We start from the raw sequence: 18,917 nt of genomic DNA, 5'->3' as shown, positions 1-18,917 counted from the left end.
ATGTAAAAGGCCTGTTGGCTTGTTTTTTCGCTACTGTTAGGTTTATTTAAATGACAATAATGTAAGTTTTAAGGAAACAGTAGTACATAATATTAGATTAAGTTAGTTATAAGCAAGTTGTTCAAGTTTCTTGTAGCATTGGACTTAAAGCGTAAATTTATATATTAGTTGTTAGTTAAATAGTTTCGAAAGTACCGGAGTACTTCCAAGGCGGGCGGAATGTTGAGGTGCGAGAGAAGTGGCAACACCGCGGACCGACAGAGCATCTACAAGTCTTATAAGGTGGACACGAGCCTCCCCTTTGCTCCGTATATTTCAGTTGAAATAAAGTGTAAATCAAAGAAATAAATACAGTCCATTATTATCAACGTTAACAACTATTTTTCTGACTACTTCTTAGGTTTTCCTAAATATCTGCGATTTTACTATACTGTTGAACTGTAATTTCAATGAATGTTTCAGTGTTTCTAGAAAACATCCCCAATAAAAATATGTCAATTTGATGCAAGTTGTTGCCTTAAAATATTCAGATTACGAATATACAAATAACGATTCGACTTATCCTCGTGAAACCAGATAAAAAACCTGGAAGTCTAGGAGCATAGAAACATGGGCGAAACGAAAAGCATTCTGTCTCATCCTCTTTGTACACCTCCGCAAAAGGACGAAAGGGTCAAAAATTGCATGACAATCGTAAAACGTTGGCTTTATTGGGGTACGTTTGTAAGTATTTTTGAGAAAAAGGATGCGAATGGATCTTCATGGATCCGTAAGTTGAGCACTGTTATCTTATAGGACATTGTTACAAATTATTTACTTTTTACATCTGTCATTGTGACTTGAAAATAGTTAATTATTATTGCTTGAAATGTAAATTTTGATCAAAACTAACACTGTAAAACTTCTCGAAACAAAATAGCAATAGAAAAAAAAAACAGAAAACATTAATCAGACCTAAAACAAAGAGGTTTTTGTCATAATTGGAATAGTAATTACTAACCGATTGAAGCTAATTTAAAATAGAGCAATAGAAACGAAATGCACTTCGATAATCTCACTTGACAGAAGCTTTATAAGCGGGCTATTAAACCGCTCCAGTTTTTAAGCTAATTTGACTATTTATTCGCTTAATGACCGGTTTGATAGTGTAATTTTCATTAAACACTTTGTGCAGTTTCAACGTTTAGTGCGCCACTTTTTTGGCTTTGTATAAATAGAACCACTTTATCTCGCTTGTAGTTGAACAAACAGTATTCAATTTGCATATTTTTTGTTGGTTCCGACTGTGCAACTTTTTAGAGTACGCCAAATTGAGCACAAACTTCGTAAACTAGTAAAGCCTGTTTACCTAGCAAAGTTGCGTTGGGGCGTTACATTTTTCTTGTCTCTACATAACCGACATTAACTTAATAAGAAGGAAAAGGCCATCGCCATTTGCGACTTAACGAACGGGAGAAAACTTTCAGGGGCGTTTTATTGATATTTATTATTCTCCGCGGCATTAATCTGGAAAAATGGCAAAGGACGGAGTTGTTTTTGTTATCATTACAACGGCTGAGCATTATTCGTTTCCCCCCGAGAACAAAAATATGATTCGCCCTTTCGTCACTGGCATTGAATAAAATGTAAAAGCATTTTGATGTTTTGGGTTGATAGTTTAAAGGTGTATCCAAAGAGTGCACAAACATAAGTAATGCTACGGTTTGTTGAAAATTTACAGGAGGTGTTTAATTCCTTTTAAACGAAAGAAAGAGTAGAAAACGTACAAGATCCTGTCGAATGCTCAGGTCAACTGCTCTACAGGCTTCCTAAATGACGACTCTACCCATGAAGATCCCACCAAAATCCAATAAGAAATCAAATCGCAAAATGTAGAAACAACATCAAGTTGGAAAGAGACGGATCACAATCCTTTAGTGGCTCAGATGTACATTAGACTCAAGAGAACTTCAAAGATACTCGGATAAATACTTTACTTCGAAAATAAAGGAGTATACCAAAACTGCAGAATCATAAACGAAAATTGGGGTTAAATCAGCCTTATTGGAACCTTCGATAGATACTCTGAAGTAAGAAAAATGAACAGAAAAGATAGAAGGGATAACTAGCAAAATTCTTATTCTCATCTTCAACGAAAAATGGAGAAATCTATGCTTGGTGGATCATATCCGAAACGAAGATTTGCGAAGAAGAACGGGTGTTACTGATGTTATATCACGAATCACTAGTCTTAAATGGAACTAGGCGGGGCATGTTGCTTAAATGACACCATAGGATGATGCTAGGTTGACGAGGAGATTGTTCGAAAGGCGACCGAAAGCCGATAGAAGATCGCCTACGCGATGGACCAACGACATTAGGAAGATGGAAAGCATTTGGATGCAGAACGCTCAAGACAAGAAGCAGTGGAAAATACTGGGGGAAGCCTATATCCAGCAGTGGATGCAAAGTGATGATCATGATGATTTAGCTAGAACACATGAAGATCTACAGATGCTAATTAATAGACTCTTCTGCTGTCGAGAGTTAAACTTCTAGCTACAAATACGACTGATGAGATGCTATGTGCTATATGTACTATACTATGGGATGGAGGCATGGACTCTGAAACTAATTGACATGCAAAGACTTTGAAATGTTGATATACCGGAGAATACTGAGGAAGTGATGAGACGTATGCATAAGAAGACAGAATGAATTCCAACAATACAGAGAAGAAAATTGTAATATGTAGGACATGTCATGAGAGAAATATCGAATATTACAAACATTATGTAGAGAAACATCGCAGGAAAGTGATCCAAGGAGACAAAACTCATGGCTGCCCTTAGGGAGTGGTTTGGATGCAGCAACTACGAATTAATTATCTTAAAAGTAAAGATCATCCTGATGATCCAACAGCCAAACAACTAACAAATAAAAGTTAAAAAAGAAAAACGATTTTTTGAAATCAATCACTGAAATCACTAGCATCGCTTAGTAGACACTATTACTAATTGATTTAAAACGTACCCTAGTATTGACCAGATGTATTAAAAGAAATAAAACCAGCATAAAACATAGCATCTTTTTTGGACATTTGTTGAAATTTACATAAAGATCACCCTTACTTTAAGATTTACGCGGTTTACGCAACTCGCTTGAAGGCTCTTATTTATAAGCTCATAAGGATTTTATCTTCAGACAACGGAATTTGTTCGTTGAGTTAAGGCAAGAAGTATAATCCGACTAATAAATTAATTAGACTTCGCCGACGCGTAAATCTCGTACGACGAGCATTATAAGTCAATCCCTGTGTTGTGTAAGACTTTGCCAGGTCTCCACTGCTAAGGGTTTTGCATAATTTGGAGTGATATGATATGCATATTTATAAAAGGTAGGGAGAAGGCGTGTTAACATATTCCTTAGTTTTAGTCCTAGTTTAATTACTTATAGGAACACATTTTTTTCTTATGTACTGTCTTTGCTTATTAGCTTATTACAATCCTAACTGAACCAAATTGACTTTCTCCGGAAATAATTCTTGATTTATTTAACAAAAAGTCCAGTAAATACATCATCCGAGTGGAAATCAGATGTTTCCGAGCCAAATTATGTTAGCTTCTCTACCTTTACTTGCTAGGAATTTTGGAGCGAGTGCCCATCGGACACTTACTACCAAAAAAGTTGTCGTCTCGTTACGACACACAATAAGAGCCCTCTGTCAGTAAAAATAAGAAGTTCGTGAGTGTATTTATAATGACAGTTTATTCAATAAATTTATTTTACAGAAATTTATTATGAAATGGACATTGAGTAAGTACACAGACAAATCTGTGAACTGCTCTTCTAAAACGCCAATCAAATCTAAAAATTTAATTTGATGATATAAAAAAAATATTAAATTGTATGTAGTTTGCACCATTTTTAACAATCTTAAATAATTTGCATTGGTTTCAAACTAAAGATCTTTAGAATTTGAAAACCTGGCTATGATAGCTTTCATATTTGACTGTTAATTGTACATGCACTTTCTGTCTTAAGAATGACACATGAACAAAGCTTTTTTGTATGTATTCAACACGTTTCACATTAGTTTAATGATTTTTCTTCGTAATTATTATGATTTTACCATCGAGAAGCTTCCATAGTTACTTAAAAAGGTATCATCTGACTATTGAACTATTGCCACGTTTAAATTGTGATCTCTTTTGGTTTAAAAAAAAAATAAAGGAACCATATATTTATTTAATAATTTAACGCCTTTACCGAGATATTGTGTCAGAGGTAGTACTTAAATACATTGTAGAAAATTATAATTTAATCACTAAGTACTATTAAACTATGAAAGTAAATGGGAAAAATGTTATGGAAGACACAGTCACAATGTTTTTTTATGAATTTGGCAAATCATAATAAAATCATCTTAACAAGATCTTCTGCAATATAACATGCTAAAAATTAAATAGTAACGTTAGTTAAGGAACAAAATTATTGTAATTGATAGTTGATGAAACACTACTACTTTGCGATTGCTTGAAGAGTGGATGAAAATAGAAGACGCATCTTATGGTTTACGTGTGGAAAAAAGACCACCTACCTAAGGAATATCATAACACGATCGGATTAGTGCAAATGCTTCACAATATTCTTCTTTATGATCGAAAAGAAAATTGTAAGCATATTTTTTAGTAATTTCACCGAGAATTTCACAAATTTCAGTTATATACTGTCCATGTAAATGTTTGATAAATAGTTAAACAGAGCATTTAGATAAATTAAATGTTTTTCTCTCAACATAGTCCTGAAATTACAAAAATTAAAAACATCAGGACAAAAAAATTATGCAATAAAGTAAATATTAATTTTGTTTCCGTAAATAATCCTGTCGTTTTATGAATTTTAGCAGTTCCTCGTTTCTAGTCTTTATAAAAAGTTTCAAGCAAAAATGATTCCAGGCTTGTCGGTAATTAATAATTCATAAATTCATCTAAAAGAATGTCGCTTTTTCTAAAACATTTAAAAAACAAATTGGCGTGCTGAAGTGATAATCAGAAAGAAAATATACCGACTTGTGGGATAATGTAATCGTGAGTGCTTTCGAAAGATTAAAGGGAGTTGTTAGAAATAGTGAGAAGGGCAATGAATATTTAGGTAACAATATTATGGGTTAATTTATTGTAGTTTGCCACTTTTCTCAATGGACTGAATGGAATTAAGTTGTTTGTCCCCTTAGCTGCTAACAAGTAACAGTACTGAGAACAATAGCCGGGAAAACAAGAATAGATCACGTAAGAAACACTGACATTAGAGCAGTGTAATGAAAGTGTTGCCTTAAAACTGTAAAAAAAATTAAATTTGAAAGTTTGTTCTTAAACAGCTCATTAAAATTAAGTAAGGTAAAAAAATAAACAAATTTTGGTTCCTATTCGAAATCTACCAAATTTTTCTGGACTCTTTTACAGGTTTTGACCTATAAAACTGTTTTAAGTTTCTGTCAAAGTTCTGCCAGACAGCAAGGCCAAAAGTAACCAAAGTAAAATAAAACACCAAGTTAGTAATTAGGAAATCAAGAATAACAAACCATTTAGAGAATAGCATGAAACAATATATAAAATTACTAATTTGCTTATATTTAATTTAGAAAATAAACCAAAGCATACAAGAGACAGTTTTTAATTTAAATTTTAATCATAATATATTTGAATTATGATTGAAAGTGATTGAATTGCTACAAATCATTGACAAAACAAAAATAAACTGTATGGCTACAACATTATTGAGTTTTTACAAAAAACATATGTGTATTGCTCGTGCAAACATATTGTTTCCTTCTAAATTGCCCGGCAAAAGTGCAAAGCTGCCACGTCAAATTGAACATTATCTAAAAGAACTACGAGAAAGTAATTTTCCTCTAGATAAAATAAAAGAAATGTTTTCTAGTTACTCCTGTTTTCTTTCCCACACGATTGAAAAATTGGGTTTCCGAAAGACGTTCAAGAAATCTACTTACAGAGGCTTTTTCAAATTTCATAACAAGCAAGAGTTCGCATTATATGGTTGAAGTGCTCTTAAAATGGTGTTACCTCAACGTTTTTGAAGATGATGATTTTACCGATCATTGTTCCATAAATAAAAAATCAAAATCATATAAGAAATTCTACAATTTAGAATTAAGTATCAAATAGCTGTTTTAGCAGCTCAGTTCAACTACTGATACTGCCACACAGTGTAAAGTTAATTTTAGTGGAAGGAAAACACTTTCCGGAGATAAAATCGCCCTGTGGGTCAATCACGTCCTTTATTTGAGGATTAATTAAAGGTTTAGACCTCCGAAAGGGTAAAACGGTTCACTTGGATGCCGAAAATAGTTGAGCGGTAAAAGGTGGAATCTTAAGAAGTTTAGTGACACTTTTGGTGTCCTAAGTTATGCTTTTCATCTAATGTTTTCAAAGAAATTAAATTTTTAATTATTCTTTTAATAACCTTGTTAATTTTGTTACAGGTAATAAGACAAACAACATTGGATACTTTTTTATGGTTGGTAAGTCTTTAGTCTTTTTGATACACAACGTGTTTTTTATTAAAGATTATATGGAGGTTTCTAATAGCAAATCAATCGAATAAATGGATACTTTGACCTATATTTCTGGGCATTTTATCAAAATTATTGGAGTCATGTCCAATTCTAATGGCTGAACTGCGATAAATTGTCTAGAATAAATTAGAAAACCCTCCTTATCTCTCACCTTTCTCGAGATTTATAGAGTTTTCTGCTAGTCCAATTACCTTATACTATATAATTTACAGAAACCGTCAAATAAATCTCTGATCGACGCACTTATCAAAACCTTGATAATTAATCCGCGTCGATTGTTACGTAATGATTTATTGGGCACGGTTATTACCCATCTGTCCATTTTACGAACCTAATATGACATCACGGACATTAACTTTATTAAAGTATGGATTTTCGGTTAAGCGAGCCAGAATTTCAGTCGACCACAGCTGGAGCTTTCGGCTGAGCTATCTAAACCTGGATCGGAACTTCCGGCTAGTTCTGGTTTATTGCCAGTTCGTCATTTGAAATCGAAATGAGGTTATAATTCTGGAAGTTTCGTGAAGGACGTGCTTATATTTAATGGTTTAGAGCAATAATTTAAGCAGCACAACATTAAAAGAGATTACATTTACAAGCTCCAGAAATAACAATCCATTCATTTTAATGTAGTTGTAGGCAATAGGAAGTTTTGTAATATTAGATATCTCTACTACACCATTCTTTTTCTTAAAGTTGCTTTGGACATCTTCAGACTACTTAACTTTTATATTGATCAATGTCAATATTTTGCTCATTTTTTCTCCTTTTGTCAGAATCGGTGGTCATTGTTTTGATGAAATGGAAAAGCAACGTATTTATCAAAGAAATTAACGAGATCAGTAAGTGTATTAGATAAAATGTTTGCGAGTGTGAAAGTCATTGAAATACCAAAAAGGCAGAGCTCCATGAAAATGCCATGCAGCACTCAGAAGTTAATGCTTACAAACAAGAAAGTTTAGAAGAGCTGCTGATGGAAATTGGAAAATCAACTGTAAACTTAAAGGAAGGAGGAAGCAAAGAACCATCAGAATTAGAAAACTTTGACAACATGATTTGGATAAGTTTCAAATCAGAAACAAAATCTTTTTGTTGCAGGTAAGTAAATCTGCCAAAAAAGTAATGGTAAATTGAGAGGAGAATGCTGCAGCAGATACAGAAGAGATACAGAATCTTCTTCTTCTTCTTTTTCAGCCTTATTCTATCCGTTTATGGACATTTCGTGTCTTCCACTTCTGTCGCTCTTGTGCTATCCGGAACCAGATTCGACCTACTTCTTCCTTGCTTCTTCATCTATCCAGCGCCTTTGTGGTCTTCCTGTATTCTCGTTGTTTCTCTGGGTCGCCAAAGTACAACCCTGATGGTCCATTTTTTACTGTTCTAGTGTTCAATATGCCCTACCCAGCTCCACTTTAACTTGGAGCAATAATTAATGAGAAACTGAATAAACCATGAACCGCAGGATGAATCTATAGCAACAAACTCTGTCCAAAAAACTATCTAGATGAGGCAACAGGAAAAATGTCGTGTATTCAAGGAAAAAAGGAAAGGATGTCTGCTAGTCTAGAATGTCGACAAAGCTAGAAAATACATCAAAGATAAAGCTGAACATCCATAAAAGAAGAAGAGCTACAAATTTTCGTTAAGATGACACATCGTAAATACAAAATTGTCATTATGGTCTATTTTCACTTGCTCTCGATATTACGCACTAAAATGTGAGACTTACTTCCAGCAACATTGGAACAAAATGACATTCGTTTCTTTTGAATACATTTATTGTATGTGAAGAAATAGAGAAAAAGGAGAGGAGCGGTTTAAAATGTGGAAAATTTTCTAAAGAAGCAGTATAAGATATTTACGGTGTAAAAGATATTAAATCAAAAACCATCGAACAGAATAAAGATGCTAATATCAAAGTACTTTGAAGAAGAACTTCCATTACTTTCTGTCAAAAAATGAAAAAAATGTTTAATTTTTAATTCCAAGCAGTTTCAATTATTTTTCCTCAAAAAAGCCGACGACCATTAATATGACCAATAATTTGTTTACTTAATTGATATTAGAATATTCCTAAACTTGTGGCTCTAATTACACCTTTTATACCTTATTAAACTCCATTATTATCATACTTACTACTCCGATATCTAATTTGACCTATAAAAACTATTTCGCAAATTAATTTATTTGAATATGACGCTATCCAGACTAAAACATTGTTGGGCGTTGATTCAAACTGCATCAAAGTTGCGGGCGTTATAGAAGTTTGATGATAATAACTTCAATTATGCATATCGTTTTCCTATGTTGAACTTCCAAACTGTCCAACTGTTGAGTGAGAGATAGTCTGCACAAGTTAAAAAAAAAATGTTATAGTTAGTTTATCATTTCAACACAACTTCTGATAATGGTTAGAGTAAATAACTAGTTTTATACAATATGTTTTGCAAAGTTATGTGGTATTGCTGCATTTTGATTGTTGAGGTTACGTGGAATTACTACAATGATTTCGAAGAACAATTCTGGACTAGAGAAAGTGAAATAGTATAAGTAAGTGAGAAAAAGTGGGTTTATAAAACCACTTCTATTTTCAAAATTAAGAAAAACATGGACAAAACAAAACACGAACATAAGCGAGAATGTGTCACAATACAAACTCGGGCAAAGAAAACTAGACCGCAGAAATTAAGAGGATTGATGTGACTTGTGTGGCATTTCAGACAGAACCATCTCAGTTAAGCAACATAGGGCTTTGAAATGATGACACTCATAGAGAGATGCATGAAGCAAAGCGGATTAAGAACAACACAGAGAGATATGAAAAGAGCCATGTTAGGAATTTTCCTTGGAGATAAGATTAGTAACGAGGACATCTGGGTGCGTATTCTTGAAACAAGGGAAGGGAGTTATCAAGGGAATGTTCTGTGGAATGTGACAGGAACCCAACATTGTCACATTCTTCTATCAACACTGATATTCAAGATTCTCTTGAAAATTTCGTTAAATGCTTTCAAGAATTAGGCCCCAGAAGACGCACACGAGTCACAGACGGCATAGAACGTATAGCGAAGTTGAGATGGCAGTGGGTGGGTTACAAGACAAAGACGAAGTTTACAATATGGAGACTAAGAGAGACCAAAAAATAGATTGGGAAACGATGACTTGACGATATCAAGAGAATGGCAGATCGACACTGGATACAAACTACACAAGACAGTAAGACGTGGGCCATGAGTTAGTTAAACGGTCTTACATTGCTTACAATTCCTTACACATTTAGCAGTAGTAATTGGCTTAGCAAACTGGTCGTATATTTCAGATGGTTATAAGTTAAGCGAGCGAGGTTACAAAGAATTGTGTTGCGTCCTACACAAGTAATATGTGTTGACGATTTATCAATGTCCGCCCCCGGTTTGGCTTTCGCGACACGCCAAAACGAAACACGTCATTTACTGAGCGATTCGATATTGGGACGATGTGTAACTGGAATTTCCTGCTGGGCCAATTTATTTCGGCTTGGCTATCCATTAGACTGGTCGCCTGTAGCAAAACAAAGAAAACACCATATACCTTCGTGTCAACTAGGCCGGCTACGTAAAAAACGGCTTTATCGACCTTCGGAACAGTTTTTTTCTTGTTATTTTTCCAATCTATTAGCGGTTAGGACGTGTATAAAATGTTAAACTTAATTACAAAGTTTGGACGTAGAGCTTAGATTAATTTTTTTCAGAATACAGTTTATACATGGCAGGTGTGGAAAATCTAAAACTGGCCATAGGAAATCCATGTAACAGACAAAAAACATTGCTAATTAATGCACGAGACAAAGATGGAAGGCTAGTCAAAAAACTAAGTTTTTCACGAATTTTTTCGCGGCGTTATCATGTTTTCACCATCTAACCTAAACTCGTCAAATATAGACTTCTACCTACTTAATTATGCTAATATGATATTCTTAAATTACCATTTATTTAATATTTAATTAAGTTATTAGTTTGCGGTAAACGCTTTGTGTGTTCTCCATGAAATAAGGTTATTTGTTCTAATTGCTGACGACTTTCCAGTAGATCCTAATATCGAAGTTATTTTTTTCCTCTGTCAAATAAAATCTACCCTCAAAAAGAAAGTCAAAATATTAATATTTTGTATTATGTTTGTGTTTAAGGGTATTGTGAGATTTTAGCAAACTAATATACAATTAATGCCCGATTTACTTCATAAATGACCATAGTAAGAGTGTCACCAACTCAATGTAGGATAATGATCAAAGAAACAAAAAATAAAGTTACCAAAAATCTTAATGAGAAAATACTGACAACCATAATTCCACAGACGGTAGAGGAAGCTAACATGGGTGCAAAAGCACAAAAACACGATTGGATGACAGATAGAGACAGGGTACAAGAACAAAGGTAATGGTGATAACTACAAAAAAATCCAGAAAGTCATTAGAACGAAGATAAGAACCGCTAAGAATGAGTGGCTGAGACAACAGTGTGAAGAACTAGAACAACTACAAAGAATACACGATGACTTCAACCTACACTGAAAGATAAAAAAGACGACAGGAGTATATAGAAAGAGTCCATTCACTAATGTAGAAAACGATCAGGGGGAATTAGCGCAGGATGATCAACAGCGTAAAATCATATGGGAAAACTATATTAGCAACCCATGAAAGACCTGCTGTTAAAAATGTTGAAGATAAAGACCTCTCGGGACCTCCCATCACAAAAGAGGAAATTGTAAGAGCGATCAATACATTTACATTTCTTTAGATTTGGAAACGCCATTTGTACTTTCTAACTCATAGAGTTGAGTACAGATGTCACCAGATGTTGCACAACAACTATCATTTCTGCCATCCAGTTGACTATAAGGGAATGAAGGTTTTGTTCTTTGGTTATCAAGCCCTATAGCCTCTCTGATGAGCCGTAATAGGGCGAAACCGGTCAGAGGATTGGGATTGATAAACAAAAAACAAAACCTCACCAATCAGATCGGTGTTTACCGAATAATGCGGCATTAATGGGGCTGTTCCTAGATTTGGGAACGCCATCTGTACTTTCTATCTCATAGAGTTGAGTACAGATGTCACCAGATGTTGCACAATAACTACCAAGTTTATAGCTTTGTAACTTTGTTTGATTTTGACGTAAGATTGTTAGAATTTATTTACTTCTGATAGATAAAATTTAAAGCATTAGAAAGCGGTTGCGAACGCGCAATTAGAATGCTCTACAGCTAAAAAGCAAATATCCATTCGTTTTATTTAAAAATAAATGCAGTAACCAAACCAAACATCCTTTCATCGGAATAATTTTGATTGGTCTAATAGTCCAATAATACAATTATGTAACTGTAACTGTCCAGTAAACCAATAACTAATCCAGTGTAACTAATCCAGTTGATAGATTCAGATCTGGCAATGCTGCCGCAGAGTCATAGCCAGACAAGATATTGTATTGTGTTTTATATTTCTCTGTCTGTTACACGGTTTTCCTATGGCCAGTTTTAGATTTTCCACACCTGTATACATAGAGTAAGTTAAAAGAGCTTATGGTAGAATGTTTACAAAAGTATAGTATCTAGAATCTCATCCCTAAATTACACTGACTTTTTGAAGTACACTGTAATACCTGTAATACTTAAAAATAACTTACTATAAAATCAAATTATATGCAGTATCAAGCAAACTTTACATTGTTACTATTATGGTAGCAAACAACGACATGAACTTTTAATTGGAATAACTCTAAAATAATTGAAAAGTTTGCCATTGCGAAGCAAACAATTTTCTCAGAAATTTCCGTTTATTTAATGAAGGCTTAAGTTGTCTTTCTTGGAAACCATCAGCAGTTCAGACTAACACCTCGAATAAAACATTATGTTTATTTCAAATTACTTTTCACTCAAGGGAACTCAATCATCTCCAGCGATCCAACAGAGATCTTTATGTCATTTTACTTAAATTTTCTAGCCTTTCATTTCGGTCTGGCCTTTCTTACGAATTACGAAACTATATGGAAGGAAGAAGATTAATGAATTTTTTTACTAATGTAAGCAATAATTGTTGTGTGTATTTTATTTTAAAAATGCACCAACCCAAACTGCTTTGTATTTACCTATTTATTCAACTTTATTATTCTTAAACCGACTTGCCGTCTCATTCTCCAATAAATCATTTAAAAATTGTGACCATTTGCAAAAACTATATCAACAAAGTCATGTGATTTCAAAATAAAGTGGCTAAAAATTAATGTTAACACCAGAGAATGGTCTCCTCCTTCCCTCTAGAACTACTTAGAAATTGTCAGAGCTCTCTCAATACTACTGTAAACCTTGTAATAATTGTCAGAGGCCTCTAGAACTACTTTGAAAGTATCAAAGCACTCTGAATACTACTGTAACCTTGTACTGAGTGCGAGGGGCTTCCAAAAGTGTCATAAATCATCCAAGAATATTTTTAACTCTCAGAAGGATCTAGACCTACTCTGAAGTGTCAGAGTTCTCTGAATACTACTGTAAACATTGAAATAATTGCCAATGGGTTCTACAAGTGCACTAAACCTTTCAGGAGCTGTTTTAAATTGCCGGAAGCCTCTAGAACTACTTTGAAAATGTCAGAGCCTTCTCAATACTACTGTAAACCGTGTAATAATTGTCAGAGGCCAGTACAAGTCCACTAAACCTTTCAGGAATTGTTTTAAAATGCCAGAAGCTTCTAGACCTACTGTGACATTCTGAGCTACACTCTCTGAAAATATCAACGCCAAAATTATTAAGTAATCTACATTATAATATCAGATTCCAAATGTGAAATTAGTTAACCAGAGAGAACACTGACAAATCCTCACATATTTTAACATTTTTGCTTTCTCCTCAAACTGAAAGCATTTTACCCTGAAACATCTTAGTTATTCTTAGAAATACCTAATTTGGTATAAAAGAAAAGCTTTATCAACAACCAAGTTAATAAAAATCCAATTTTACAAAAACGTTTTCTGGGATAATTTCAGAATCAAGAACATATCTGTAAAATCACACTGGTTACGGATAATTAAACCTTTTATCAAAGTATCACAGTCGGTTTTAATGTTTATGTTCCGCTTCTACCCCATAAAGCTCACTGAGAAGATATCGCCCCCAAAAGAAAAACACAATTCTTGAGCGGAAAATGAAATTCCTATTCAAATAAAACAGGGAGATTGCCGAACATATGAAGCAAGTTATAATGCCAGAGGGGCAACTTTAAAGTGAAAATTTAATACTTTTGTGGCGGAATATTAAAATATTTGTTTGAATCTTCTGTAAAATGCTGTAATTTGATTTCTTTTATTTGAATGAATTGAATAATTAACAAATCTACTGAAACAATAATGTCATTGGCCACCGTGATCTGCAGACCTCTATCCATTGGATCTGCTTAACAATAAAAATCAGCAAAAGACGTATTAAAATATAAAAGATGGTAGTGCTTTTACAGCTAAAAAGAGGAAAAACAAAGTGTACAATTCTTCGGTAACAATATCCTTTAATTTACTGTGCACCTTGAAAATTATAAACAAAGAGGAGCATTCCAGCATTCGCTCTACTATGCAAATTGATAAATGCAAGCTTATCTCAACGAGTTGGAAAATTATAACTCCCTTGATGTTAATTGCAGTAACAATGCAACAATGTTACAGTGTTCCAGAGAGCTAAATATCCAATTGTCGCCCCACGTTTTTCCATTTCTGGGGGGCGGGGAGTAAAATGTCGTTGTTGCCGCGCACTTCCCAGGTGAAAACTTGACCCCGCCGCCATAATTAAAGTCGGTAATATCAATTCGTTCGATCGTTCCATAATTTAAATCGAATGAAATATGGTAATGGTAAAATAAAAGTACCGATCGTGTTTGCGTTGCCGGTTCGTCGATTACAATATCGTCTATCAAAATTTATGCGCCATAAATCTAACTGGAATTTATGTCGTTCGTAAAAATGGCCCACTTAAGGTATAAATGCCGTCAAATACAGATAAACGATACCTCGAAATGTACTGCAAGTCGGTATATACCGCGAATATATGCGTTACCATCATCATCCGTCACCTAAGGTAAAGAAGATATGTATTTTACTAATTATATGATTGATGATGTGCGTTTAATGTAAGTTTAACGGGTGATCATTAGGTGTAATTTCGCTATTCAGGCAAAAATTTATGACAAAGTTGCACCCTACAGGAAATACAGAAGGTTCGAGTTTTAAAATGTATGTTCTAATTTGTTTAGTTTTTGAGATACTGACGCAACAAGAAAGAGAGTAAAGGTATCCTTCAAAAAGTTAAACAATTAGCAATTTGTTCTCTATATTAAGTGTTAATGAACAAGGTAAGTTCAAGGGATGACACTCTAGTCATTATCAATCAGCTAACATCTGTCCACTGCTGAACATTAGCCTCTTTAGATTGCCTCTACTTTTTTTCTTCTTTCGTATCTGTATGCGTCCTGTCTAGGCCTCCACTGTTGGTCGATCTGTTGTCACCTTCTTCTCACAATGTGACTTGCCCAATTCCACTTTAGGATTGCTATTTTTTCTACTGCGTTAATCACTCTGCTCAGTGTTTGTGATTTGATCTCTGAGGGTCAGTCCCAGTATTAGCCTTTCCCTTGCACGCCACTTTGGTTTTCTCTACAACCTTTTTTGGTTAATGTCAAAGCACCATAGTTAAAACAGAACACATTAGTTTAAAAAGTATCTCTTCAGTCAATTATGATTCCAAATGCGGCCCATGTCAATCCTAAGCTAAGTATTATTGAAGATAAAGAATGCTGCTTAGCTTTGCAACTAGTGGTTTTCTAAGCATTTAAAGTAGCATTTGCCAAGTGGAAAATAAACATGGATTTAACTCTTGAGCGTCATGGATAGCGTGTCTGTATCACCACAGCGGCAAAGACCTTTGGGACCAATAAAACTGGACACATATTACAAAAGTGTTATGTCCCGTCCAAACTGTCAAGAAACTTTTAATTTGATTTGTATTGGTAGGGCCAAATCCAACACCGGGGACACGAAATTTCACGAACAAACTGAAACCTAAATCAGAAAAGTTAGAAATTTTAATCTTTGCCAGTGACTTGCACCTCGAATCCTAGCTGAAAACAGCTTAACCTTTGACACGTTAAAATTGTATGAAATACAAAGTCTAGTTAATAAAAAGCAGCCAGTAGCTCTTTATTTTGTCGACGGAAAAGTTTGAGTTATCGCCAACTTTTCAACTAACTTGGACTTGGCGAAACACAATAGGGACTTTCAGGTCAGCACTCTTTAATAAAAATGTTAAATTGAATTGGAATTCCCAAAGTTTTATTGTTTCATGATATCCAGAATTAAATTTCTCTAAACCGTGCTAGAAACTTCAGCAAAACTTTGTGTAAAGTGTGAAAAAATTTAGTTTAACTAGACTTTTGCTATTGTTATCAATTTTGCAAAACATCATCACGCAGTTACAAAATGCGATCATTAATATGGATGGCCAAAGGTAATTTTCTCCACGAAGAATTTACGGAAAAGCGGTTAGGATATTAGGATTTAAGGTTTAACAAACACATCTACTTCGAATTCATAATTTCCAAATAATCCAAATTCCATTTCCTGAATTGTTGCCTTTAATGTGCATTTATTAGCCTTTTCTACGTCATTCTCTTAAATTTTCCCAAAAATTGTTTAAATTCTATTAGTAATTTTTATCTCTAATCATCAGAAGATTCATAGTTTTTTTCTCGTGAGACGTCATTATTAAAATTTCGGTAATACGAGAGTATTAAGGGGTTAATTTTTCTGTATGTATTTAATCTGTACTAATCCAGTCTAGATATCACCATTAATGGTAAAATTTACAGATGTCGACAGCTTTTAAAATTTTTAGAAAGGTCTAATCACGCAAATTACAAAATACATTTAAATGTTTTAAAGCAATTTGACCAGAAATTGTAAAATTTCAACCAAAAACTAAAATCACACCATTAAATTCCTGGTAATTCTTGTCACGAAATTCAGGATCACAATCATTTTGCCTTCTCTAAAAATCAAGCAGCACAACAACTAATTTGCATATATAAATAACTTTGAGATTTTGCCCTTCAAGACGTAAATATTTACAAAATTAAAACATCAAAGAAATTGTAATGCTAAGATAAATCTTAATTAATCTCATTCTTTGCATAACCGTGGGGCAGATCCTAAGGAGCGCAAGGCGTAATTAAGACAGGGTAGTTTAATTAGCACTCAAAACGATTTCAATTTAGATTTCGGGATTATAAAAATGGCAGATTACTTTGCTAGTGTCATTGACTTGACCTGAAAACAGAAGAGAGGGTTTACTTGGTCCTTTATCATCTGCATTACCAGTAGGTCAAGTAACAAAGTCTCTAGAAACTATTTTTAGTAAATATCCGAAATCACTGGCAGACAGAAATAAAAGAAGGGCATATTACTGAAATCCAGTTCTTTAAAGTAGTTTCAGGAAACAGCATAAAGTAAAATGGAACTCTGGCTTAAAGCTTATCAGAAATCCATAACAACTCGAACGAACATCCTTGACCAAATATTCGAGCATAGGACAATAAAAGCATAGGAATATTCGATATTCGACGTTGACTGAACACACGTGAAAGATTTATAACGATTCCTTTCGAGAACGTATCTCACTTCGGTGCATAATAGGGAGGCAAGATAAAAAATAACCTTCTAATGTCGCCCAGACGCTCTGTTCCAATCGGAAATGATTTATGCGAATCCAAATTGGGTTGAACGCTAGGTGAAAGCAAGACGGATAAGGGGAGAGACCCAAAAGAAAAACTAATACATCCTGTGGGGAAGTTCTCGGCAATAGAATAAATTAATCAGCTAGGCGGGTGTCATTAACAATGTAGTGTCTGAAACTGTTAACCGCACTTTCAGCCAGATTGATATAAAGTTTGTCGACGTGGAAAATGCTGACTTTCTATTAGGATAATTTTGTTACTTATTCATTAACCCATTTTTCAAATTTATTCAAATTTATGTAATCATTGCTTTACTCTAATAATACCAAAGGATCTACTAGCACCAGAGAATAGGGTTAAAAAAGTAAAGGCATTGTGTGCACATAAATTTTGTTAATATCCTTTACACCTAAGCTTTTGGGGATTTCGCCACCTCCACTGCTATAAATTTACAAAACAGACATATTAAGGTTGACCGAATTAACTCTGTTGAATCAAAATGCACGATAATACAAAATACAAAAGGTAGCATGAATATTACTGGTTAAAGGCAAAATTTATAAAGCTTCTACATATTTATAAAACATATTTTGCATATATACTCATAAAATAATATAACAGCCGGAGGTGCAGCATGTAAACCAACTACACAAGCGTTAATTTTGTGGAATGTAATCCCTGGAGAAAAAAGAGGGAATAGCGCACAAATAATTATTGTTTTATACTGTTAAACAGATATTAAATAATGAACAATAGTTAAATTGTTGCTTGCATTAACAGTAAATATTCAGTTGGTACAAATAAAATGTGTGCCAGAATATTTGTAGTATTTAATGGAGTATGCGTAAATTTGTGTCTCTTACAGATTTGGAATTAATAATTTTACGGTAATTAAACTGGCATCCTAGCTTAAGGAAAATTTCTACAGTAAAATAAATGACAGGTGGTACTTAATTGGTTGAAAGCTTTATTGGATTGGAAGATGATTTGATAATAATGAATACTACACTTGTCTGCAAAGAGGAATGAGATCAAGTTAATTTAGAAATTAGTTAAATGTATTGATTAGTTTGACTGATATCAATCAATGTAATGATTTTTGCAAGTTTATATCTCAGATTACAAAATATATAGAAATGATAGTTTCTGTGAGAAGTTTTCTAAATATCTAAAGTGAATTTAGAAGTCGGTGGGTTCTTTTGAGAGTGGTTTTGCTAAGTAGGTGGTTCTCAGATTGGTCTAAGGTAGGAGGTTTTATAACTACGTACTGTTCGATACGTCCGTGTTTCCTGTTATTAGACATTCCTTATAATTTGTCAGAAAACTGGAAACTGTCCTCAAGAAGATCACCACAATCCAGATCCATTTGCACACTGAATTGCTGTGATTATCTTGGGGACAGTCTGTTTTCTGGTGAACAATACATATACCGGTCCACCAGAGAACACAATAAAGAATACAGTTATTTTCTTCAGCACATTGCATTTCACATATTTGTACAATATTACATTACCTTACAAATGCATGTACGGAAATGACTTAAAACAGCTGAGCATGCTTAAAACATGGCATCATTGTTTAGTTATCAACTTT

The 18,917-nt window shown here is 33.9% G+C and overlaps 1 protein-coding gene across 2 annotated transcripts in view; it reads left to right on the top strand.

Annotated features, from left to right (window-relative positions):
• Window positions 1–18,917, top strand: part of Nlg4 (Neuroligin 4) — a 204,534-nt gene that overhangs the window by 77,832 nt on the left and 107,785 nt on the right. The gene's annotated exons all lie outside the window — the stretch shown is intronic.

The sequence above is a fragment of the Ips typographus genome, linkage group LG4 (genome assembly GCF_016097725.1).
Source record: "Ips typographus isolate SLU linkage group LG4, UJ_Ityp_2.0, whole genome shotgun sequence".
NCBI classification, from domain to species: Eukaryota; Metazoa; Arthropoda; class Insecta; order Coleoptera; family Curculionidae; genus Ips; species Ips typographus.
Note: the sequence above shows the minus strand (reverse complement) of the source record. Positions and strands in the feature narration are given on the sequence as shown.